This window comes from Bos indicus, chromosome 20 (genome assembly GCF_029378745.1).
Source record: "Bos indicus isolate NIAB-ARS_2022 breed Sahiwal x Tharparkar chromosome 20, NIAB-ARS_B.indTharparkar_mat_pri_1.0, whole genome shotgun sequence".
NCBI lineage: Eukaryota > Metazoa > Chordata > Mammalia > Artiodactyla > Bovidae > Bos > Bos indicus.
The window spans coordinates 7,876,814-7,902,232 of record NC_091779.1 but is presented as its reverse complement, the minus strand read 5'-3'; the positions used below and the strand labels follow the sequence as shown (position 1 = coordinate 7,902,232).

At 45.9% G+C, this 25,419-nt stretch overlaps 1 protein-coding gene and 2 pseudogenes across 3 annotated transcripts in view; 1 reads left to right on the top strand and 2 right to left on the bottom strand.

Moving 5' to 3' along the window:
- The window catches only part of ARHGEF28 (Rho guanine nucleotide exchange factor 28), a 343,837-nt gene that overhangs the window by 26,397 nt on the left and 292,021 nt on the right, over window positions 1-25,419 (top strand). The window lies entirely within an intron of this gene.
- Window positions 17,678-18,149, bottom strand: LOC109574971 (enhancer of rudimentary homolog pseudogene; annotated as a pseudogene).
- On the bottom strand, window positions 20,065-22,631 carry LOC139177983 (synaptopodin 2-like protein pseudogene; annotated as a pseudogene).

Here is a 25,419-nt window from a genome sequence, read left to right as displayed (position 1 = left end):
AAAAGGATAATGGGAGCCACACATGTAACTTAAAATTTTCTAATAACCATATTGAACAATAGAAAGCAAATGAAACTAACCCAGTTATTTAAGCCAGTATATTTAAGGTATCATTTCAGCGTGTAGAATCAGCCACCTTTCAGGTATTTAATAGCCGTGTGTAGTAGTGGCTACCATATTGTGCCATATAGCTTTAGCTTGTTGGCCATGTGCACAGCTAAAATGGAAGGATCTCAGTTCAGTCGCTCAGTCATGTCCGACTCTGTGACTCCGTGGACTACAGCACGCCAGGCTTCCCTGTCCATCACCAGTTCCTGGAGCTTGCCCAAACTCATGTCCATCGAGTTGGTGATGCCATCCAACTATCTCATCCTCTGTCGTCCCCTCTCCTCCTGCCTTCAACCTTTTCCATCATCAGGGTCTTTTCCAGTGAGTCAGTTCTTCTCATCAGGTGGCTAAAGTAGTGCAGTTTCAGCTTGAATAAAGCTGCATTCATGTTTCAAAACGGAGAAGGCAATGGCAAGCCACTCCAGTACTCTTGCCTAGAAAATCCCATGGATGGAGGAGCCTGGTAGGCTGCAGTCCATGGGGTCGCTACAAGTTGGATGCGACTGAGCGACTTCACTTTCACACAATGGAGAAGGCAATGGCAACCCACTCCAGTGTTCTTGCCTGGAGAATCCCAGGGACGGCAGAGCCGGTGGGCTGCCGTCTATGGGGTCGCACAGAGTCGGACACGACTGAAGCGACTTAGCAGCAGCATGTTTCAAAAAGTGGAAGGATCTCACCACCAAAATTAAGGGGAGGGTGGATTTTTGGGGTCGGGCAGTCTGTCACCTCTCTCTGCTAAGCAGTCTCTGCTCTTCTGTCCTGATTTGGTCCTGCTGCTTGGTACTGCCTGTGGCGTATTAGGCATGTCATCTCTTTTAGTCTATCATTCTCATTGCGTTGAGCATTTTAAGGGCAAAGATCGAATCATCTTTTCTCTAGATCTTAGTATTTGGCACATTTAAATTATCCAGTAAATGTTAGTTCAGTGAACCAATGAAGTGATGGGGGATTTCCTTAAATTTTTCGATTGTCTTTATTATTATCCTCATTCATGTGGGTGGTTCTCTTTCTTGTGTATCAAAAGTTATATTTCCTCAGGGAGGTGAATTTACCTTGATTTTATCTGACAAATTTGCTGTGAATACATATCCAGCGATGCTTTAGGTTGAGGTCCACATGCTGATAATGTGGCAGGTTCTCTGGTTCCATGAATGATGTTTTAGAAAATTGTGTCTGGAAAACTCCTGTTTTCCCTGAAATAGTGAGGTTCCTCTGTACTGTTAACCAGATGGAACTGTTTGCATGGAAACCCGTACATTGAGAGTTCCTGTTCAGTCTTTGGGGAGATAGACCATTTCCAGGAAATCCTATTAAAAATCTATTGCAGCTAGAAGACAGATATTTTACATATGAGACACAGTATTACCAGAAGTCAACAAGCCATCCAAACCTACCAGCGATTCCTAGAATTTTAAATGAAACATGAATGTAGCTTCTCATTAAATGAAGTAGGGGACTGAATGTTCCCTAAACTCTTTCAATTCTACATGTGAAAGGCTGTTCTCCTCTTGCACAGGCCTGTCTTGCATCCCTCAGAGTCAGGGAGCTGCAGGATTGCCTTTCCTGGGCTAATCCTTGGTGTCAGGGCCCTTCTCCTTGGAGAATGGAGGGTAATGGGAGCAAGGATAAATGGACGGGACCACATCTTCCCTCTCATTTTTCATCAACAGCTTCCCTTGTCCCTCACCCCATCTTTCTATTCCCCCTGCAAACAGAAGCTTCTCCTCCCCATCTCAGGAGTGGCTCTTGGGTGGAGTTTTATAAGTTAGTTATCCTTTGGGGGAAGAATCTCATTTCAATCAGGCTGTTAATCATCCTTCAGGAAAATAATATTTGTAGCAGCAATAATCACCACCACCACCACCATGATGGTTTTATGGTGCATGCGTGTGCCAGGCTTCTAAGGGCTTTATGTGTGTTACTCACTCCTGTCTTATGAAATAGGCATTGTTATGGTCCCCATTTTATAGATGGGGAAACAGAGGCTTAGACTAAGTAACTTGCCTGGGGTTACAAGCTAATAAATTGCTCAACTGGATTGACACTCATATTTGAATCTAAATTTTGGGCTTTTAACCATTATATGGCCCTGCCTCCAAAATATCACTTCCATAGCTTTTTTCCTGTTTGATAGATGATATGTTCTTGGTGGTGGTGGGGCTGGTGAGAGGTCTGGAGAGGGAGAGGGGCCCAGGAGTACCTGACCTGGAATTGAAGGGGTTGAGGGGGGTTTGGATGAGGCTTTTCAGAACAATGATGATTTGGCTGGTAGAGCAAAGAAGAGCCAGAAATATCAGACTCACACTCTGTGTGTTGGAAGCACTTTCTCTGCGACCCTCTTTATGATTGGGGAGCTGTGTTGTCAGGCAGTTCAGCCCTCTTGTTTTATTGATCAGGAAACTGGAGCTCAGAGACTTGAAACTGCTTGCCCGGGGGCATTCTCCTAGTGAGTAAAATAAAGTGTGGTCTGCATACTTGAACCTGCTCTTCTGAGTGAATTTCATTAATATTTTGTAACCAACTCTTTTTTTGTTGTTATAATTTTTTATTGAGATATAAATGACATATAGCATTAGTTGCAGATATGCAGCATAATGATTCAGCATTTGTATGTACTGTGAGATGATCACTACCATAAGTCTGGTTAACGTTGATCACCACAGGTAGTTACAATTTTATTTGAGAACTCTTCAGATTTACTTTCCTAGCAACTTGGGGGTGATGAGGCAGTGGGAGGGAGGGAGGTTAGTGGGGCACATGGATGAAGGGGGGTCAAAAGGTACAAACTCCGGGTATAAAATAAATAAGTCCTGGGCATGTAATGTGCAGCAGGGTGACTCTAGTAACCAACTCTTGTTTGTTATTTCTGTTGTATGTTTCAGTATCAGAAGAGAGTGTGTGCTTGCTTGGAGAATAATAGGGTAATGAAGAAATTGGGACGGAATCTGTTTCTGTTAGACACCTTGGTGTCTATCACGTGGGGTGGGTAGTGGTAGGCAAGGGGACTGTGGGTCAGCCCCTTCCATCCCCCTGCAGAAAAGGAGAGGGGCCCAGACACAGGTGTGGGTCCCTGCTGTAGCCCCCACACAGGTTCTGTATCTCACAGGAGTTGGGAATGTCCTGGCTTCCCTGGCTCCGTGACTATGGTCAGGGGAGAAGGGTCTAATCCCATCACTAGGATTATAGCGGGAGGAAGTACGTTTTTGGAATCGTAAATGGGAACTTTGATTGTCCCATAGAAACATGGGTGTACATGATGCTTAGGACAATACTCACAGATTAGTATTGGAGGTATTAATAAAAAGGCTCTTGTGGGCTGATCTGGATGTTTAACCCCCTTGGCATGCAGGAGCTGCAGATAGCCCATTTACAAGTGTTGTAATCTGGCCCATTCATAACCTGTACTAATTGAAATTACCTGTGTATGAAAGTTTCTGATCTGTCCAAATGAAAAGCTTGTCTGTGTAAAGGTTACTTGATAATTAATGTGTGGAGGAATTACTAGGCACTCGGAACCTCTGCAACTCAGGGAGTCCACAACAGTTTTGAAAGATAGACACTACAATTAGGCCTCCTATGTTTAGGAGAATTAGAGAGGATTTAGCTGGAAGCTCAGCCCTGTCCTAACCACACACGTGGGCCTTGGACAGTCTGCTGAGTTGGGTTGGCCCTAAGAGGAGGATGGACAGTGCTGTGGTGGTCCAGATAGTGAACTCAGGATGAGATATGCACGGCTGTAACTCCCGGCTCTACCATTGTTTAGCTGGTGACTTTGAGCCTTCAAGCTGTTTTCTCATCCGTGAAATGAGAGTAGCAACACTTTATGGACGGTGGTGCAGAGTAAATGATGAACAAATGTTAAGAGGTGACTCCAGCTTTCTTCTGTATAAGAATGAAGGGAATTCTTACACTGTTGGTGGGAATGCAAACTAGTACAGCCACTATGGAGAACAGTGTGGAGATTCCTTAAAAAACTGGAAATAGAACTGCCTTATGATCCAGCAATCCCACTGCTGGGCATACACACTGAGGAAACCAGAAGGGAAAGAGACACATGTACCCCAATGTTCATCGCAGCACTGTTTATAATAGCCAGGACATGGAAGCAACCTAGATGTCCATCAGCAGATGAATGGATAAGAAAGCTGTGGTACATATACACAATGGAGTATTACTCAGCCATTAAAAAGAATACATTTGAATCAGTTCTAATGAGATGGATGAAACTGGAACCTATTATACAGAGTGAAGTAAGCCAGAAGGAAAAACATAAATACAGTATACTAACGCATATATATGGAATTTAGAAAGATGGTAACAATAACCCTGTGTACGAGACAGCAAAAGAGACACTGATGTATGGAACAGTCTTATGGACTCTGTGGGAGAGGGAGAGGGTGGGAAGATTTGGGAGAGTGACATTGAAACATGTAGAATATCATGTAAGAAACGAGTTGCCAGTCCAGGTTCGATGCGCGATACTGGATGCTTGGGGCTGGTGCACTGGGACGACCCAGAGGGATGGTGTGGGGAGGGAGGAGGGAGGAGGGTTCAGGATAGGGAACACATGTATACCTGTGGTGGATTCATTTTGATATTTAGCAAAACTAATACAATTATGTAAAGTTTAAAAATAAAATAAAATAAAAAAAAAAACAAAAATAAAATGTTAACTAAAAAAAAAAAAAAAAGAATGAAGGGAAAGTAGTTGTACTAGAAGAAGGGGCCTTGTCTTGAAACCACAGTGTTTTAATTAGGTTGTGTTATTTGGGGAATGCTGGTGGAGGTCATGGGGGATGTGGAAGTTCTCACCCAGGCTGGCCTTGTTGTGGTCATTGTGTAAAGTGCTCGAAGTGGAGTTTGGTGGACAGCAAACTTGTGTTCAAGCACAGCTTGTTTCACCATAACATGTACATGAGCCATTCTTCATTTTTTACTTTTGATATTGTTAATATGTTGGATATCCTTCAAAATTTACCTTTTTCAGTGACTGCATAAAATTCTCTTATATTATTCTCAATGTGGGACTTGTAGGTTATTCCCAATATTTTGTTCATAATGCGTGAAGTGCATCAGAATTTATGGCTCAATTCCTACAAGAGAAGAGGCAGTTTTATGTTTCAACCATGGCGATAGATTGAAAATCAGTATTAGAATCTAGTGCGATAACTCTTGCGGGCCACGACTTCCCATGTTCCACTGTACTGAAGTCTGCCATTGACCTGTTGGCATGAGCCTCTGAGACCTGGAAACTTACCCTGCTCACCTTGGTTTCCTTACCAGCAGCACAGAGTAGGTGTTTGTTAAAAATTTGTCGAAATGAATGGAAGATGGAAATTTTTGTGCACAGAGAGAGGTGAGAAACTCTTGTCCATGTTTTATGCTGTTGCACTATTTTGAACTTTTTTAGGGAATGGGCATAAAAATGATATGCTCTCTTCATGCAAGATGCTTGTCATTTAATTGAAGAGAACAGTAGCAGAGAAGAGAAATTAGGGAATTGAGTAAAACATCAACTGAGAGTCTGGCGAGGAGAAGAAAACTAGAACTAGAAGAGAATCCTTATTGCTGGAGCGATCAGTGGTGTAATGGAGCAGATAGAATTAGTTGGGTTAGATTTTAGATCAGTCAGATCTAATCTAGACAGATTCTAGATCAGTCGAGAGGTTAGGGATGGGTGCTTTAGGCAGGAGGGGTCAGCTCAGGGGCGGGGCTGAGTGTGCACCATGAGTAGGAGAGTGTGCAAATCTGGGGGTACAGGAGGAAAGAGCATTCAATAGCCAGGTGGGGTGGGGCCACGTTAAGGAGAGTTGGAAATCAAACAGAATTTGAGAGACCTAGCGAGCAATAAAGAGTCTTTGTAGGTTCATGAGTGGCATGAGGAAAGTGGTTGAACTGGAAATTCCAAGGTGGTGTCAGAACTGTGTCTCAGGGCAGGTCACTTAGAAGAACACAAATACTCGGTGATGGTGGTTTATGTACCTGGAGTCCGTAGGAGCCTCAGCGACTCTCCCTTCACCCTTGCATGGCCAGGACTGGGCAGTGATGTCCTCCTTCTGCAGATAGGGAAATGGAGCTCCCAAGTTGACCTCTCCCAGTCACATAGTTGGAGATGGCAGTGGTTGGAACCCTCCTGGCCCACTGGTTTTCCAGTCATTGCCTCAGGGTGTGCGGGACATGCCTTCTAGAAACTGAGGTCTTTGAAGGGCAAACTGATCCTTGGAAAGAAGGAGATGGCGTCAGTGCATGACTGATGAGAACCAAGTGCTTTCGGTATATTCAGTTTCATCACACTGACAGTCCGCTAACTGTTGGCTTCATTAGCTACCTCTTACAGATAAGGCAGTCGAGGTTGAATTGAGTAGCATGCCCCCAGTTGCGCGTCTAGGTAGAGACGGACTGGGGACTCTAATCCAGGCGTATGTGTCTCTCTTCTGCCTTGGCCCTTCCTGCAACCTGACACTTGGACACACTGCAGTTGCTTCTGTTTCCTGCTTTGTTCAGGAATGTGATAGGGTTGATTTTTTTTTTTTCTTCAGGTTCTATGTGTACAAAACTAAATGATTTTGGAATGAGTTTAACTGAAGCAGGTGTCTTGACTCGAAACTGTTGTGTTTTATGGAGGTAAGTGCATATAGTTGGAGTAAATGTTAGGAATTTTGGGGAGTTAATTGGGAGAAACAATTTTGGTCTCTTTTTGGCTTTTAGGGATTTATTCTTACACTTCTTGTAGGCCACCCCTTGGGTTTCAGAGTGGAGACTCCACAGTCATCATGTACCGAGTGAGGAGAGCTCTGCTTGCGTCTCTGGTCTCAGCTCTTGTCCTCTTGTCACGCACACAGCTCTAAAGAAGGGACATCAGGTCCGGCACAGATCAGCTTGCTCCCTGTCCTCAGTACACGTGCTGGAATGGTTTCCTCCCCAGCCCCCTGTCCTTCTTGTCTACTTCACTCGCATTCACCTTCAAGACTCAGCATGCCCAGCTCCTGGACTGGGTTTGATGTCCCTGCCCTGTGCTTGCCCTGGTCAGGCACCCCTGCCCGGATTTTCCAGAAAGATAGCATAGGGGCGGAATTGTACCTGTGGTGTTTGGGTTGGGGGTTGGGAAGCGTACCTGTGGTGTTTGGGTTGGGAGAGGTGGGGCCATGCATTGGCTGCCCTCATAGAACAGCCAGCTGGTGATGGGAAGTTATAGGAAATAGCTGGAGAGTGCCTCCGCCATAGATCTTGGTGATAACAGAAACAGCCTTTGCTGCCTAAACATGATCCTAACTGACCCTCCGGCATTCCTTTGCATAAATTCTCTAGCCACGTACCTACCCTTGCATGTGTGTGTGTGTGTGTGTGCGTGTGTGTGCGCATGCATGTGTGTGTGTGTGCTCAGTTGTGTCCAGCTCTTTGCAAGCCCATGGACCGTAGCCCGCCAGGCTCTTCCGTCCGTGGGATTCTCCAGGCAAGAATACTGGAGTGGGTTGCCGTTTCCTTCGGCAGGTGCAGAAGGGGGACCTTGCCTCTCTCGGCAGTGGGGAGCCACAGGGAGGCTCAGAGTAGGTTAGGGGAGCTGAGCAGTATTTGAATAAGTGGACTCTTTTGCTCACCGGCCACATGGACTGGAGGGAGCTGGGGCTAAAAGCAGGGAAACCAGATGGGAGATTAGTGTCCATGTGCAGTAAACACAGAACTGAAGTCCGGAATTTTCCGTGAGTCATGAGCAACTCAGGGATTAGAACGCACTGACCTTGGGCGCGTCAGCCCTTCCTGCCTCAGGTGTCCATGGCAGGGTGACTGTGCCAGCCAGCTTGGGGAAACTTGGTTAGGATGAACTCATCAACATTTTTGGTCCCAATTCAGGTTAATCATGGTGTCATTTTGAGCTTGTTTTGGATACTTTTCTAGCCACCATTAGCACTTCTTTTTCTGAGATAAAAAGTTGAGGTGCGAGAAAACTCAATGTTCACAGTAATCCAGGCACCTGCCTGCTTTGTGGGGAAAAGATTTTACCTCAGACTGTGCATTCTTCTGCTCTCTGGCACAGTCTGGGCCAGGAATGAGACAACGGGAGAGGCTGGTTGAATACTGGTGTAAAATCACAGCCTGCAGAGAAAACCATCTCTCTGGATTAGGGGCAGACTCCATACAGTGGCCTATTCACTTCAATGTTAATCGTGACCATTTAAGTGAACTTGGACAGCGTCTGGAAAATAAGGCAAAAGGCTTTCAACAAAGCTCTTTTCATGGATGGCTCTTACGACGTGCTCAGTTCTACGGCTCTTAGACAAAAGTCCATATTTTTTTCCCGGGTCTTGTCATGCTTCCAGCAGCAACTCAGAATACGGCCTCTTAGGCCAACACATTTAACCCCCGTAGGGAGCTTTACTAGAACCACAACTTTTTGTTGATTGGTTACCATTCTTAACCTGTTTAATATTGCATTTCTATCTTAAGGGATCTTTGCTGGAAATCCTAACATTGGCGTTGAATGTCACAAAGAGCTTTCAGATCTTATCTCATTTTGTCTCTTCCCGTCCATGCAGGATAACTTCTGATATCTTAGTGTGCTTTTCAGTGGGGTTTGTAAGAAAAGAGTTAAGATTGCTGTGTCTTGGCCTCAACAGCTTACAAATAGAGTTCCATTGTCCTTGTATTTGAGTAGCTCATAGTGTTTTATACACATTAATTCATTAATCGTCACAGAAGTCCTGTGTGTAGGTGGTGGAAAATATTTTCCCTGCTGCGTATTTACACATTGAGAAACTGAGTCAGGAGGCAGAGGCGAGGCGGGGCCTGTGGAGGGGCGCCAGGGCTGCCCTGGTCTCAGTGTCATCTTCTTGCTTGACCATTAGAAAACCCGAACTCATTTTCCTTTGGAAAATAATGATGATTTCCAAGGAAGATAGCCCTGTCGGCCACACTATCTGAAGAACGGAACTGTGAAAGGGAAGACTTGGGGGCGATTTATCGCAAAATGGGTGATGTGGTTTCATTTTCTCGTATCGCCGGCTTTGGTTGTAGCTGCAACCCAGATGGTCAGCACGGTGGTGTGTTTTTGTGTCTGAAACCACTCTTTGGATATACTCATCTCATTCCTTTGATGCCTTTCCAAGGGTTAGAAAAACAAGACGCTATTTGCCGTTCCAGCCTAGGCTGTGCCATAGGTGGCAGAAAAGGCCACCCTTTTTTAGATTTCTACGTTCTCAAGGGGAGGGAACTACTCCCCACTCTTCCTCCCGTTAATCTTTTATCTTCTCACTAGTGCTTTGATGAGAGTAAATCAGTAAAAGGACTCGGTGGGCAGAATAAACTGCATTCTGTGTGTCTCAGTGTCTGTGCGGGCATCTCACACTTACGTACAAACCTGAATTCCTGGTTTCCTTTCCCAAATCTGCACTATTTACAACACTCCCCATCTCTGTTAATGGCAAGTGCATCCTCAGCTCATTCTTCCAACTTTGGAGACACCTTCTTTATCTTATATCTCACTTTCAACTTGACAGGAGATCCTATTGGCTTAATCTTCAGAATGTGTTCAGAATCCAGGGACTGCTCATCGCCTCCCTTGCCACCACCCTGTTCTTGCCCCCCATCATCTCTTGCCTGGATTATTGCAATGGCCTCCAAAAAAGTCTCCTGCCCTGCTGTTGGTCCCTTTGTTGACCTGCACAATAGTAGTTAGAATGATACTTTTAGTGTATATATCAGATCATGTCATTTCTGAGCATGGAATCCTCAAATGAATCTGTTCATACTCTGAGAAACCAAAGCCCACACGTGACTTTACGTGTAAAATCTTATGTGATCAGGCCTTCCGTTTTTCTCCCCCCCCCCTTTTTTAAGTGCATGTGTATGACTTTACTACAAGTTTTGTGCAATAAAAATACAGGCACGACTTGCTCACAGGCTCTTAAATGTACTTATAAAGATATCCTCCTTAGGAAGCTCCAGCCTTCTGTCGGCAGAGCGATAACCTGCTCAAGGTAAAGTTTCAGGAGGAGGCAGAAGACTTGGGCTTCCCTGGTGGCTCAGCTGGTAAAGCGTCTGCCTGCAATGTGGGAGACCTGGGTTTGATCCCTGGGTCGGGAAGATGCCCTGGAGAAGGAAACGGCAACCCACTTGAGTATTCTTGCCTGGAAAATCCCATGGATAGAGGAGCCTGGTAGGCTACAGTCCATGGGGTTGCAAAGTCAGACACGAATGAGTGACTTCGCTTTCCTTTTCCTGCAGAAGACTTAAGCAGTTTTCAGTATTTTTTTCTTTTCACTGCCCCAGGGGATATTGAAGGTTCAGAGGATACAGGAGTCTCTAAATATTTAGTTGTGGGTGATGCAGTGAGTCTAGGAAGGGGTGTAGCTCTTGAAGTTGGTGGTGCAGCTCTGGGTCTCCTATCTCTTCTGGGAGGTGGTGAGGCTTCTGTGATTGTTTCAGCACATGTGATGGTTGAGGCAGGTTTGGAAAATTTCTCAATACGTAATGGTAATTGGTACAACTCTACTGGTGGGTTTCTTGAAGATTCTTTTTTTAAAAAAATTTATTTGTTTTGGTTGCATGAAGTTTTTACTATATATTAGACTTTTACTAAATATCAGGCAACATAGGTGATAGAAACATTACAAATTAAGCCTCTCTTTCAGGAGTCATACTTTGTTGTACGACAGAAACCATATGGGAGAAATCCTGTAAGTAAAATGAGCATCAGGAAATTTCTCTCAGGGTAACCATCATAAATCAGAGATTCCTCTCAGTATTCTGAGCAGCAGTTGGACTCATATGAGCACACTCTGAAAGGGGATGATCACAAAGACTGCAACATATGTGGAAGGCTTTATCCAGAAGTGATGTTTTGGTGAATGTCAGATTAATGATATAAAGTGTAGAACCTTTAAAAAATATTTGAAATACGTGAAAGCTTTTTAATAAAAATTCTCAGTGAATCTGTACTGAGGGAGACATTTATATTAGAAGTCATGTTGCAGAAATCTGATTACAAGGTTGTTTTTCTTTTAAAGCAACCTAAAAATATCTAGGAATATGAAGGTTTTTAAAAAGCACAAATAAATTGAATAATGTGACATCATTAAATACACGTGAAGAGTCCTTTCATCTGTAGGACTCATGTGTGAATGTCAGTGTGTTTCAGAACACAGATGGTGGATGTTTCATGTATGTGTGAACCCGTCCATAATTGTATGTAATGAAATATGTAGTCTTATTTAGTTCAGGAACTTTTATGTATATGAAGATACTTCTCATTAAGTCTCAGTAGGGACTCCAATCATTAAAAGACAATGTATTTAATTGTAATATTCTTTTAAAATTATAATGTATCTTTTCCTCCTGTTTTTGAAAGGATATGGATTTTACTGAACTAATCCTTCAGAAAGAAGCTAAAAATATTTTTGTAAAATTTGTAACTCTCTCGTGGTCAGCCAAATTTTACATTAGTGAAAGTCACTCAGTCATGTCCAACTCTTTGCGACCCCATGGACTATACAGCCCATGGAATTCTCCAGACCAGAATGCTGGAATTGGTAGCCTTTCCTTTCTCCAGGGGATCTTCCCAACCCAGGGGTGGAACCCAGGTCCCTCTCAGTGCAGGCCGATTCTTTACCAGCTAAGCCACAAGGGAAGTCCAAGAATACTGGAGTGGGTAGCCTATTCCTTCTCCAGCAGATTTTTCCAACCCAGGAATCAAACTGGGGTCTCCTGCATTGCAGGTGGATTCTTTACTAACTGATCTATCAGGGAATTTTACATTAGGGATACATTTATTTATAGGAAAAATGCTTCCCAGGTGGCTCAGTGGTAAAGAATCCACCTGCCAATGCAGGAGACGTGGGTCCGATCCCTGGGTTGGAAAGATCCCCTGGAGTAGAAAACGGCAACCCACCCCAGTATTCTTGCCTGGAGAATCCCATGGACAGAGGAGCCTTGTGGGCTACAGTTCAGGGGGTCGCAAAAGAGCTGGACATGATTTAGCGACCAAACAACAGTAACAACAACGGAACACAGCAGAGGACGCAAGAGAATAATTTAGCTGTGGAAATAAGCACATGGAACAGTGAGCAACAAGTGCTGAGATATAATTGTTAGATTGTATAGGGGCAGTCATTGGGCATATGAGGGGAGGGAGGACCCTGCAGTTTACTGAGTACCTAGTCACGAAGAGTCGGACACTTACTGAGAGGCTTCACTTTCACTTTTCACCTTCATGCATTGGAGAAGGAAATGGCAACCCACTCCAGTGTTCTTGCCTGGAGAATCCCAGGGACGGCAGAGTCTGGTGGGCTGCCGTCTGTGGGGTCGCACAGAGTCGGACACGACTGAAGCGACTTAGCAGCAGCTGCAGCAGTGAGTGTCAGTACTACCCTAGTAATAAGAGTTCTTCAAAACCATCTCTTCAAATATTCTTTTATCTCAGTCTGAAATTCCTATAAAAAGTATGTTGAACCTTTTCATCATATATTTCGTTTTTCTTAACATCTTTCGTATCTTTCTCCTCTAGCTTTTTGCTATACTATATATTCTTTATAACCCCTTAAGATTCAAATTCTAGTTTACTGATTATGTTCAAAGGCCATTTAAACTCAATCTTCAGAGCTGAGACAAGTCAAACTCTTTAGGGCAAAGATTCTTATTATGTCATCTCTATATTTTTCAGTTCAGTTCAGTTGTGTCTGATTCTTTGCAACCCCATGTACTGCAGCACGCCTGGCTTCCCTGTCCATCACCAACTCCTGGAGCTTGCTCAACTCATGTCCATTGACTTGGTGATGCCATCCAATGATCTCATCCTCTGTTGTCCCCTTCTCCTCCTGCCCTCAATCTTGCCCAGCATCAGGGTCTTTCCCAGTGAATCTGTTCTTCCCATCAAGTGGCCAAAGTATTGGGGTTTCAGCTTCAACATCAGTCATTCCAATGAGTATTCAGGACTGATTTCCTTTTGGATTGACTGGTTTGATCTCCTTGAAGTCCAAGGAACTCTCAAGAATCTTCTCCAGCACCACAGTTAAAAAGCATCAATTCTTTGGATCTCAACTTTTTTTATGGTCCAGCTCTCAAATCCATACATAACTACTGGAAAAGCCACAGCTTTGACTAGATGGACCTTTGTCAGCAAAGTAATGTCTCAGCTTTTTAATACGCTCTCTAGGTTGCATAGCTTTTCTTCCAAGAAGCAAACATCTTTTAATTTCATGGCTGCAGTCACCATTTGCAGTGATTTTGGAGCCCAGGAAAATAAAGTTTCCATTGTTTCCCCATCTATTTGCCATGAGGTGATGCCATGATCTTCATTTTTTGACTGTTGAGTTTTAAGCCAGCTTTTTCACTCTCCTCTTTCACTTTCATCAAGAGGCTTTTCAGTTCCTCTTCGCTTCCTGCCTTAAGGGTGGTATCCTCTGCATATCTGAGGTTATTGATATTTCTCCTGGCAATCTTCATTCCAGCTTGTGCTTCATCCAGCCCAGCGTTTCACATGATGTACTCTGCATGTAAGTTAAATAAGCAGGGTGAGAATATATAGCCTTGACGTACTCCTTTCCCAATTGTGTGTGTTGTTCTATGTCTGGTTCTAACTGTTGGTTCTTGACCTGCACACAGATTTCTCAGGAGACAGGTAAGGTGGTCTGGTATTCCCATCTCTTTAAGAATTTTCCACAGTTTGTTGTGAAAACACAGTTTATTGCTATATTTTTTGGTGAGTCTTAATTTGGTGACTTTTGGAGAGCTTTCTTATTTTCTTGGGAGAGTTCTCAAGAAATAGGCATTTGCAGTGATTCTTAAATAGGCTCCCTTCGAATATCGTGCTTCATGGCAAATAGATGAGGAAAAAATGGAAACAGTGACAGACTTTATTCTCTTGGGCTCCAAAATCACTGCAAATGATGACTGCAGTCATGAAATTAAAAGACTCTTGCTCCTTGGAAGAAAAGCTATGACAAACCTAGATAGCATATTAAAAAGCAGAGATATCACTTTGCTAACAATGATCCATTTAGTCAAAGCTAGATCATGGCATCTGGTCCCATCACTTCATGGGAAATAGATGGGGAAACAGTGGAAACAGTGGCTGACTTTATTTTTTGGGGCTCCAAAAGCACTGCAGATGGTGACTGCAGCCATGAAATTAAAAGACGTTTACTCCTTGGAAGGAAAGTTATGACCAATCTAGATAGCATATTCAAAAGCAGAGACATTACTTTGCCAACAAAGGTCCGTCTAGTCAAGGCTATGGTTTTTCCAGTAGTCATGTATGGATGTGAGAGTTGGACTGTGAAGAAAGCTGAGCACCGAAGAATTGATGCTTTTGAACTGTGGTGTTGGAGAAGACTCTTGAGAGTCCCTTGGACTGCAAGGAGATCCAACCGGTCCATTCTAAAGGAGATCAGTCCTGGGTGTTCTTTGGAAGGAATGATGCTAAAGCTGAAACTCCAGTATTTTGGCCACCTCATGCGACGAGTTGACTCATTGGAAAAGACTCTGATGCTGGGAGGGACTGGGGGCAGGAGGAGAAGGGGACGACAGAGGATGAGATGGCTGGATGGCATCACCGACTCGATGGATGTGAGCTTGAGTGAACTCTGGGAATTGGTGACAGACAGGGAGGCCTGGCGTGCTGCAATTCATGGGGTTTCGAAGAGTCAGACACGACTGAGCGACTGAACTCAACTGAACTGATGGTTTTTCCAGTAGTCATGTACGGATCTGACAGTTGTACCATAAAAAAGGCTGGGGCTGAATAATTGATGCTTTCAAACTGTGATGCTGGAGAAGACTCTTGAGAGCCCTTTGGACTTCAAGGAGATCAAATCAGTCAATGCTAAAGGAAATCAACCCTGAATATTCATTAGAAGGACTGATGCTGAAGCTGAAGCTCCAATACTTTGGCCCCCTGATGCAAAGAGCTGACTCATTGGAAAAGACCCTGATGCTGGGAAAGATTGAGAGCAGGAGGAAAAGGGGATGGCAGAGGATGAGATCATTGGATGGCATCACCAATTCAATGCGCATGAGTTTGAGCAAACTGCCAGAGATGGTGAAGTACTGGGAAGCCTGGTGTGCTGCAGTCCATGGGGTTGCAAAGAATCGGACACGACTGAGCAACTGAATGATAAACAGCAAATGCTTTGAGCAGTAGAGTTCTCAGGTTGTTTAACTCATCATATTGGCAGAAAGGAAGTCTGTTTTCTTAAACACTTAAATGAACAAGTGCTTGTCAACTGATCTTACAAAGGTAGCCAGCCCATTTCTGGTAGGATTGGTGCCTTTCTTTTGTTCTCTGTTAGCAATCAGTTCATCTCTTTGCTCTAACGTTAATTACATGACACTGTTTCATTGTATACTTCCTACAATAGAGCAGGAGTTTCCAAGGGCAAGGACCCTGAACTTCTGTGGGTGAAAAGTCCCTTGGCTGTTGGGAACAAATGGGACCCAGAATACAGGAGGAGAGTTGGATGAGGGAATTGGAGGCAGAACCAGAAAGACAGAGCTCTGAAGGCCTGATATGTGACCAGTTGATGTTATGAAATGTTGGTTTCAAAATAGGGAATGAAGTCTTTGTTCAGAATGACGTGATATCTTAAGGATGGGGTAATAAAAGGAAAGAACCATAGTCATTCTTTCCAATAGTTTAATGTAGTTAGAAAAGGGAAATGAATTGGTAGAGCATAACTTGCATGAGCTCATTTCAGAGATGGGCAATGGATGTGGTCTGGAGCTGATATTATAGACTGTCCTTCAATAAATCACTCATTTGCTGTGATTAAGTTTACTGGGTACCTTCCACACCTGGGATATTTTGTATATCGGTGTTTTACTAAATGCTTTGTCAGCTCTCATCTAAAATGAGGTTTTCCCCACAAATATGTAATATAAATGTATAGGCCACACACCTAGACAGATCTGTAATAAAACATGGGCACATACGCATGCACTGAATCAGGGCTGGCATATTTTCTGTAATTTGGCTAATAGACCTGCTTGCTCCAAACTCTGTGCCCTGCCTTTCTTCCTGTATTTGTGTCTTTGAGTCAGTGTTTCTGAATCAAGGCATGATTTGTTGGTAGGGAAGATCAAGGCTTTATATCCACAATTATCATTACCATATTAACCTGGATTGTATCACTCCATTAGTTAGCTTTCACCTACTGGAAGACAGGAATGTAAAGAACTAGGAGATGAAAGGTAAATACGCATGTGTGTATGTGTATACGTTGGGAGTGGGGTTAAGATGAACTAAATTTAGTGGCCTTATGAGAAATCCTAACATGATGAGATGGAGAAGGCAATGGCACCCCACTCCAGTACTCTTGCCTGGAGAATCCCATGGACGGAGGAGCCTGGTGGGCTGTAGTCCATGGGGTCGCTAGAGTTGGACACGACTGAGCGACTTCACTTTCACTTTTCCCTTTCATGCACTGGAGAAGGAAATGGCAACCCACTCCAATGTTCTTGCCTGGAGTTTCCCAGGGATGGTGTAGCCTGGTGGGCTGCCATCTATGGGGTTGCACAGAGTCGGACACGACTGAAGTGACTTAGCAGCAGCAGCAGCAGCAACATGATGAGAAACAGTGATTAAGCGTGACCATGTATTTGGCCTTCATATTATTAAACATTTATTTCTTACAGTTCTGAGGCTAGAGGTCCAAGTTCAGGTGCTAGCATGGTTGGATGAGAGTCCTCTTCTGGATCACAGACTTCTCATTGTGTCCTCACCTGGCAGGAGGGGCTAGGGAATGGGCACTCATTCCATTCATGGGGCCTCCACGCTCACCACCTAAGAACCTCTTCAAGGCCCCATCTCCTAACCTCATCATCTTTGGGGTAAAATTTTCAGCATACGACTTTGCGGGGGAGACACACTCAGGCCTGCACTCACCACACCTGTGTATTCTGTTGATGCAAATGTTTTCTAGACTGCATTTCCACCCCGAGAGTAGGTAGAGAGTGGTTCAGTTCATGGCATGTGCAGATCTGCCTTGATGTGCTGTTTACTTTTTTGCTTCAGGTTCTGCAAAGTGTGGCCTTTAGTTCCTAGTTCCTTGCTAATAGTGCATTTTTCAGAATAATGGGCTCAGTGTTGCTTTAGGGAACACATTGTTATGTGAGAGCCATAGAAAACATGATCTGAAAAGGGGACTTCTAATTTTCCTGAGGACTTGAGTAAATAGAGAGAAAGGGCCAAATTCTACCTGCCTCACGGCAGGCATTGCAGTTTTTGGAGCACATCCAATCCTGAGAGCCACCTGCTTGTCCAAGTTCAGGTTGACAGAAAGACAGAGCCTTATTCTTTGGTCTCCCTTGGTGAGGACTATCAACAAGGAACTTATATGCCGTGAAATAGAACCATTCACTCCAATAGAAGTTTTTCACCAAGACTTTATCTTGATGACGTAACTAAACTGCGCCACCACTCCCCACCCCAATTTGAAGGAGGATTAGTACAGTGGATATTATAAAGCAGGTATGAACAGTTTGAGGGACTGGAACCAATATTAACTGACAAAAACCAACTTCATCTAAATCATCATAAAAATGTTTAAGTAAAAAAAAGGGCGGGGAGGGCGCAAAGGGGTTTTCAGATTGAACAAGATCATCGCATTTTATCTAATACATTCAATTCTGGCTAGGGTGTACCAAAATGGAAACAGGATAACTATAAAACAAAACTTCCACTACAGCACACTGCACACACCTGGGTCCCACCTGTCCCCCTAATGCTTCCAAACTCAACCATTTCCCAGCCTGTTGGGCCTGACTATGAAGGAGCACGTAGATCTTCTGTTTAATCCAATCTTTGTTATAAGGCTGGTATGTCTGGGTATCAGCTTGGTAAATAAGTCAGCTGAGGTCTGCCAGGTCATCAATAAAATCAAACAGCTGACTGATATCATATGTGATAGAGGGGCTGTTGGGATTCATTCTCTTCAGATGTTCTTCATACATTTTACAAACACCTTCCATACGCTCATTCACAGATTCATAGCGTAAGTTCTGCCTTCTGGCCTCTTGGTAGGCTATACCAGCAAGGTGGTGTGAGACATCGCACCAAGTCTCCCCCTGCAGCCGATGCCGACTCTGCCACTGCACACGAGCTTACTCCTCTGTTTTCATTTTTAACTGAAAATCAACATTAATATATAATTTATGAGTTGGGTAATTGATAATTTAAATGAAAATATTAGGAATTTTAATGGTAGATCTGAAAAGAAATTATGTGCTAATTTCCTGGGGGATTGTATAAAGGACAGTATTATGTAGTTAACTGGTATGACTTTCTAGAATGTAGGAACTCTCCCATGAGGAGGGCCCCTTTATGGGGAGACTTGAAGTCGGCTAGGCTCTCTTTTGAAGAAAAGGCACACCCGAGCCATCAGGAGCAGAATGGAAATCTGTCCAGATTTCTAAGAACAACATGGCACAGTTCTTCAGGATGCAGGACTGTTCCCGTTTTGGGACATTTCACATCCTTGGTCACTGGGTGCCAAGTGCCAAGGTCTATTCTCGTCAGCACTTCGAACATTCTCCCCTTTCCCTTCTCCTTGTAAGTATGCACAGGTCCCCACCAACATAAAAAGACCAAAATATCGAACAAAAGCCCCTTCATCTTCCTCTTCACTGCACTAGAAGTGATTCCCCATAACTTTCTAATTTCCAAAGACCATGGCCCCTTCTGAGTCCTCATTCTCCCTGACCTCACTGCAGTCCCTCATGAGCTCTGCACACTTATGTACTATTATTATTTAAAATTCTGTATTTTTGGCTCTGTGCTGATTCTTCGTTGCTGTGAGTGCTTTTCTCTAGCTGCAGTGAGCAGCGGCCACGCTCTAGTTGCTGAGCACTGGCTGCTCATTGTGGTGGCTTCTCTTGTTGCAGAGCTTGGGCTCTAGGGCGTGTGGGCTTCGGTAGTTGCAGCGTGTGGTCTCAGTAGTCGTGGCTCCCAAGCTCCAGAGTACGGGCTCAGTCGTTAATGGCCCATGTGCTTAGTTGCTCTGTGGCTTGTGGGATCTTCCTGGACCAGGGATTGAACCCATGTCTCTGGTCCAATCGAATCCGCATTGGCAGGTGGATTTTTCTTTTTTACCACTGAAACACCAGGGAAGCCCACAATTATGTATTATTATTGAATTATTGTTTAAGCTCTTAAATTGCTGCTGAACTCCTCATGTGTTTGAACTTGTCTCTCTATAAATGTCTCGATGGCGGGATCTTATATTTCTCTTTGCCTTTAGTAATATTCAGGACAATGTATTTAATATTTAATTTGTTAGTTGAAGATTTTTTTGGTAACTCATTGGACTGTTTTAATATTTAATCTGTAGGAAAGTTCTTTTCTGTTTTAATCTTGAATCCCCACTGCTGATTTTACATGCTAATTATATATGTGATAGAAATTTGTAGTTCTTCTTCTTTTTTTTTTCTTAATCAGGGCAAAGGTGAGACCCAGATTGGGTCTTTATTTAGACCTCTAGTCTTAGTCTTGCCTCAGACAGAAGAGCACATCTGTGTTCATGCACACACTTACACATACACACACATTCACAGACATACACATGCCTAGGAGTATACCAGCCAAGCTGGGAAAGAAGAGTGAGGAACACTGAGTGACTTAATGCAAATAGGGGTCAGTTCAGCCCCTTTGCTGCCTGTCTGGTGGTGAGCTTCTCACCTGAGGGCTTAGTAGTAACTTCCCTGTGTGTTTCTCATTGAGTGTTAAAACAAGGCCCACAGAAAAAGGCACAAATGTAGAGAAATAGAGACCAGCAGAGGAGTGTAGGTGAAGAGAGAGATCTAAAGACAGAGATCCAGGCAAGGAACTACAAAGAGAAGCACAGACACCAAAGCAGAGAGAGTAGGTTAGAAAGCAGCAGGGAGGTTGGGAGCCAGGAGGAAACTGGGGAACAGGACACCAACCCCAAAACTATCTCTGGCACGGGAAATTTAGACTGCTTTGGGGCGGGGGCAGGGCAGGGAGAGCGCTGGGAAGGAGAAGCAATTGTAGGAACTGGATGTTCCACCTCCCCTTGGGCCTGGGAGCTGTGCCCTGTTCAGTGGTGGCCCGCCCCAGACCTCCACACATGAACCTGTAATCCTGTTCTGGTAGCTGAGAACCGGGGCCTGGCTACTTGGAACAGGAGAACTGGCTTGGCTACAGGAGCTGGGGGAGGTCCCAAGACCCCTGGGAGACTCTGGAGGAGGGGGTGGGCTAAGGACAGGGACTGAGGCCAGCTCTGTCCTCCAGATGGGCTCATCCAATGTAGTGGCTGCTCTGGGGGCAAGCACAGTGGGGGCCAGGGGTTCCGCAGTGGGCTGGGGCGCTTGAGTTGAAAATCGGTGGATCTCCTGGACTCAGGCAGTTTGGGGCGGCCCTGAGGAGGTGGGTCCAAGAGTCGGGGGAACCTCATCAAAACAGAACATGGCAGTTTTAAGTTGGCAGGGCTGGTGCCGCATGAAATCCAGAGCCTTAATGCCCTGCTTAGCGGCTGCCCGAGGCCCTTGGAATTGGGTCTTACTATGGAGAGTTTGGGCAGCTTGGGGGGAAAAAGGGTTAGAGCCGTGGGTTGTAAGCAATAGGAGGTGGAGCACGTATATTGGGTGAATATTTCCAGGAAGAAGGCAGTGAAGGGGTAGGAGAAGGGCCCCTGGGCCGAGGGCCAAGGCCAGGACCAGGTGGAGCTTCCACCACATACCTGTCCGCTCGGCTCTGACGTTTGGCAAACAGCTCCCCTCCCCTCCCCTCCCCTCCCCTCCCCTCCCCTCCCCTGAAGCCTTGGTGTTTCAGGGATTCCAGCCGAAGGGGCTACCCTGTTCACTAACCCATGGAGGAATCCTCGAGAAGGGGGCTTAGGAGCCACTGGGGGTGGAGTCTTAGGAGTCGTAGGGGGTGGGGTGTTGAGAGCCATTGGAGGCGGGGTTTTAGCTGTCACGTGAGGCAACGTCTTGTAACTCCTGCCCCCTGGTGGCTGCATGAAGTTGCAGGCTTCAGCCCTGAGGCTCAGAGCATGCTCCTCTTGACCAGATTCTGCTCCCCCAGCCCGGGGTTTTTCATCCAGGTTTTGCACCAACGATAGCAGCTCGGGGTTGGGCGAGTTATTCGTCTCCTTATTTCCCGACCAGAACATCTGCTTTTGGGTTCCCCGACGCCGGGCCTCCTGGAGGATGCCCGTGCGAGCAGCTGGCACGGAGAGGCATTGCTCCTGGGCGCTGTGGGGCTCAGGGGCCGCAGAGCTAGAGGGGCAGGCGCTTCTGGGCACGCAGCAGGTCGCAGAGGCGATGACAGGAAGATAGAAGTGGTGGAGGTCATGGCGGCTCCGCTAGCGGGGGCCGGAGGCTCTGGGCTCCGCCTGGTGTAACAGGATGATTAGGGGCTGGGATGTATAGGGAGCTGGTGGCTGTCATGGGGCCGGGGGAGCGTGGGGTGCTGGGGGAAGTGGGGACTGGCACATGGCTTGGAACCCCTTAAGTGAAGCTGGGCACAGGAAAGGTACCCTGCGGAGGAGATAGGAAAGGCGGTGGGGCGGTGCTGAGGCCTCCCAGGCTCTCATTTGCCCTCTTGGGAGCTAGGGGCCAGAAAATAAGCAAGGTGGTACCTGACCGCTGCCCTTGTAAGCCGGGAGTGCTAGCTGAATGGTTAAAGATGCTTGGAGCTGAGGTAGAGGTTCCACAGCTGGGGAGGAAAGGTCTGGGGCTGACCACAGGGGCTGGCAAAGGGCTGGATGGGAGTAGAGCCGCCTCTGGCGGAGCGTTTTGTGGCCGAGGTGGAGACTGCAGGCCCTGCCCCTTGAGCGTGGCCGCTGGACCTTCCTGGGCCAGCTGCTGGGTGATGGAGGCTGCGCGCTGGCACTGCTGTTCAAAGAGTTGGGCCCCTCGCCTGGAGGCCTCACTCGGCTGCCCTCCCAGCCCCCGGCCCTCTGCTGTGCCTGAGCTCGGTCTGGCTAGCTCCATGTCTAGGTAGGGGCTCTCCCAGTCGGACTGGTTGTTGAGGCTGCGGGCTTCGGAGAAAGCCTCTTCCTCCAGCTGGGACTCACTGGTTGGAGGCAAGCCGTCCTCCTCCTCAGCGCCGGTCCCCACGGCAGCCCCAAAGCTCACTAGGGTGTATTTCTTGGCTCTCTGCTGATGTTTCTTAAACATCAGTACCCCCTTGGAGTGGGGGTTAGGGGCTGCGGTGAGCAGGATGCAATCGTCCGGCATTTGGTCTTGGCCTCCTTCACACTCCGCTCTTGGAGGCTCTCTGCCCTTTGTAGCTTGGCTTGTTTGGCCTTCTGGGTATAGGTGGTGGTAAGATCTTCTGCCACTGGGTGGGGAACAGGCCCCGCCATAGGGATGAGATGAGGGCCAGGCCGGAGGGGGCCATGGGGCAACAGCAGGGCCTCATCAGGGGGTGGCTGAAGAGTTGTCCTATCCTCCCAAGATGGGGAGCTCACACGACTGTCACCCTGGCTGGGAGGGCCAAGGACAGCAGGTGCCGGCTCTGCAGGGCTGTCAGACAGGTAGACCTCATCTGGTAGGGCTCCTGGAGGGGTGGGCCTTGTGGAGCCTCAGTGGTGGGGTCGGCGGGGCTTTTCCTGGGTGGCTGGGCTGTCAGCATCACTGTCTGTCTGTCCTTAGTAAGCCTCACTGTCAGGGGGCGAGAGGAGACACCTGGGCTGGAGAGGCTGGGGAACCGGAGCTCCTGGGGGCTCAGGACTCAGTGGAGACACTGGTGACAGTGCCTGAAGCTCACCCGGGGATGGCGATCCCACAGGTCCCTCGTCCTCTACCCGCTGCACAGCGAGGACAGGCCGATTCCCTGAGACATTGATGAGGCTTGTGGCACTGGCATGAGAGAGGCTGGTGCAGGAGACCCCAGTGATGGCCAAAAGCTGATCCCTGTCTTGGAGTCCTGCTCTGCCTGCCCGGCTCCATCTTCGGATTTTCCTGTGCATGAGCACACACGTTAGGACCAGAAAGATGGTGAACTATTCTGGGCAGGGCAAAGCCGGAGGAAACTCTGGTGGAGGTCCGTAGTGGTCCTGATGTGCTCATCAGTCATCCGACTATGGTGCCAGGCAATCTGTGTGTCTTAATTCCATCCTCTCAGCAAGTTATTACAATGGCATTCTTCTTTTCTCCATTCTACAAATGACAGAAACTGAGGCCAAGATTAAATTACCCAAGTTAGGGAACTGCAGGGACAGACATTGAACACATGCTGCCTAAAAGCAAAACTACTGCCCTTTAAAGTCTAAGTGTTGCAGCAATTCCCCAGTAGTTCAGTGATGAGAACTCTTGAATTTTCACAGCCAAAGGCATGGGGTTGGATGCCTGGTCAGGGAACTAACATCCCGCTAGCCACAAGCCCTGGCCAGAGTAAGTAAATGTACAAAAAGTATACAATATCAGAATAATCATAATTTTTAAAAATCCCCAAACCAAAAAACATTGTACTTTCCATTCCACAAGTCTTATGACTGGCAAAGGTCATGGGTGAGAGAACCTCTAAGACGGAAATCAAAGCGGCTGGGGTCAGCAGGAAGTCGCTACAAGACTTTGTCTAATATGTTATTGGAAGGAGAGTTACTAAAGATAGTTCAATTGCATCTCGGTTTGGAGTGGGACCATAAAGTTACCACGACATCTCGGGGGGGAGGAAAAAAGGAAGTACATAGAATCCTCAGAAGCCGCCGCAGACGGCCAACATAGAAAAGAAACTAGTGCGTACTCAGTAGTTATTATTCTTATCATAGGTGGGTCACGTTTGTTCAGATCACAGGAGCCCAGGGGTATAGATGGATCTTAGTCACAGTAACAAAACAGTTTTTGACGTGGCTTTTGAAAACATTTGAACCCCAGTTCTCAGTCTGTTCCTCCTTTCTGAGACACAGCTTGAGAGACACACCAGGCAGAGTCTTTTCTAACAACTTCAACTGCAAAGCTCTCTCATTTTCCTAAACTCTTAAAGCATTTGCTGTTTAACATTACTTTCTCCACTCCTCGCCTCCTGGTTACTGCTGCACTGCTCTCATTAGGCTGCTCCTTCCAGCATGGATGTGGCCAGGCAGACCAGCGACCTCTCCAATCTCGGCTTCAAGTGTTCCTTCTCAGTTCTTATCTTGCTTTGCTTCACAGCTTTTGCTCCCTTGTTCATTTCTCTTGGATTTTGTCACATTTGTCCCCTTCTAAATTTCTAACATGGTAATAGACGGTTGGGAGTGTGGAATCTGAAACAAGACTGCTTGGTTTTAAATTTCCATTCTACCATTTAGTTGTGTGCCTTTGAGCAAAGTGTTTAACCTCTCTGTCGGAAGGTACTCCATATGTTTGTGAGGACTGGATGAAAATTGTCTAGTACAGCTCCGTAAATGTCAGCCCTATTTCTCTGTTCCTCAGTGCCTTTTGTGAGCTCTCCTTCCTCTCCGTTTCTCTTGGAGTTCTCCAAGTTTCTGTTCTAAGCCCTTTTTGAGTTTGTGTGTATCCACTTCCTTACTCCATCTCATTTACTCCCAAATGACTTTAATTACTGTTACTGTATTATCAAAATCTTTCTCTCCAGCCCAGATGTCTTTCTTGAACTCCAGGTCCCTGCTTTTGACCTGTCTTGGACACCAGTCATCACATCTCAAGCTCTTAACGGCCATAACTCATTTTTATTTCTTTCTCCAAGTCATCTATCTGCCTCCCCTTTCACTTTCCCCTTCTTGGTCAGTGGCACCATCTTCCCATTGTCTAAGCCAGGAACCAAGGATTTCCCATAGATTCATTCCTCCTGGTCCTTATGCCCTACATCTAGTTAAACACCAAGGCCTTTTCATTTTGTTCTTTAATCTCTCACATTTCTTTGTCCTCCCTAAAACATTGCTTTGAATCAGGCTCTCACTGTCTTTCACCTGAACAATAGCAATGGTCTCTTGCTTGACTTCCCTGACTTTGGTCTCTCTCTTTTCAGTTCATCTTAGCCCTGCGTCACAGAGATCTCTCTAACACGCAATTTGGGTTGCTTGCCTCTGTTGCCTAAAGCCACTAATTGGCTTTAAGTTCATGTTACTTAGTATGATGTAACATTGGGGCCTGGAAAAATTTTCCATCTTTCTCTCCCACCACTGCCCTATGCATACTTTCAGTAGTCCTGGAGGTGTTTGTAGCTCCATGAATAACCCTTTCTTGAATGCTGCCGTGTAGTCACTCCTATTTCTTCTACTTGAAATGTCCTCCCATTTCACCGTCTACCTGGTGAACGTCAGTGATTTTCAACAAGGGTCGCTATTGGCATTTGGGTGGGACAGTTCTTTGAGCACAATCAGTCCAGTAATATTGAATGCTCAGCATGCACGGTTC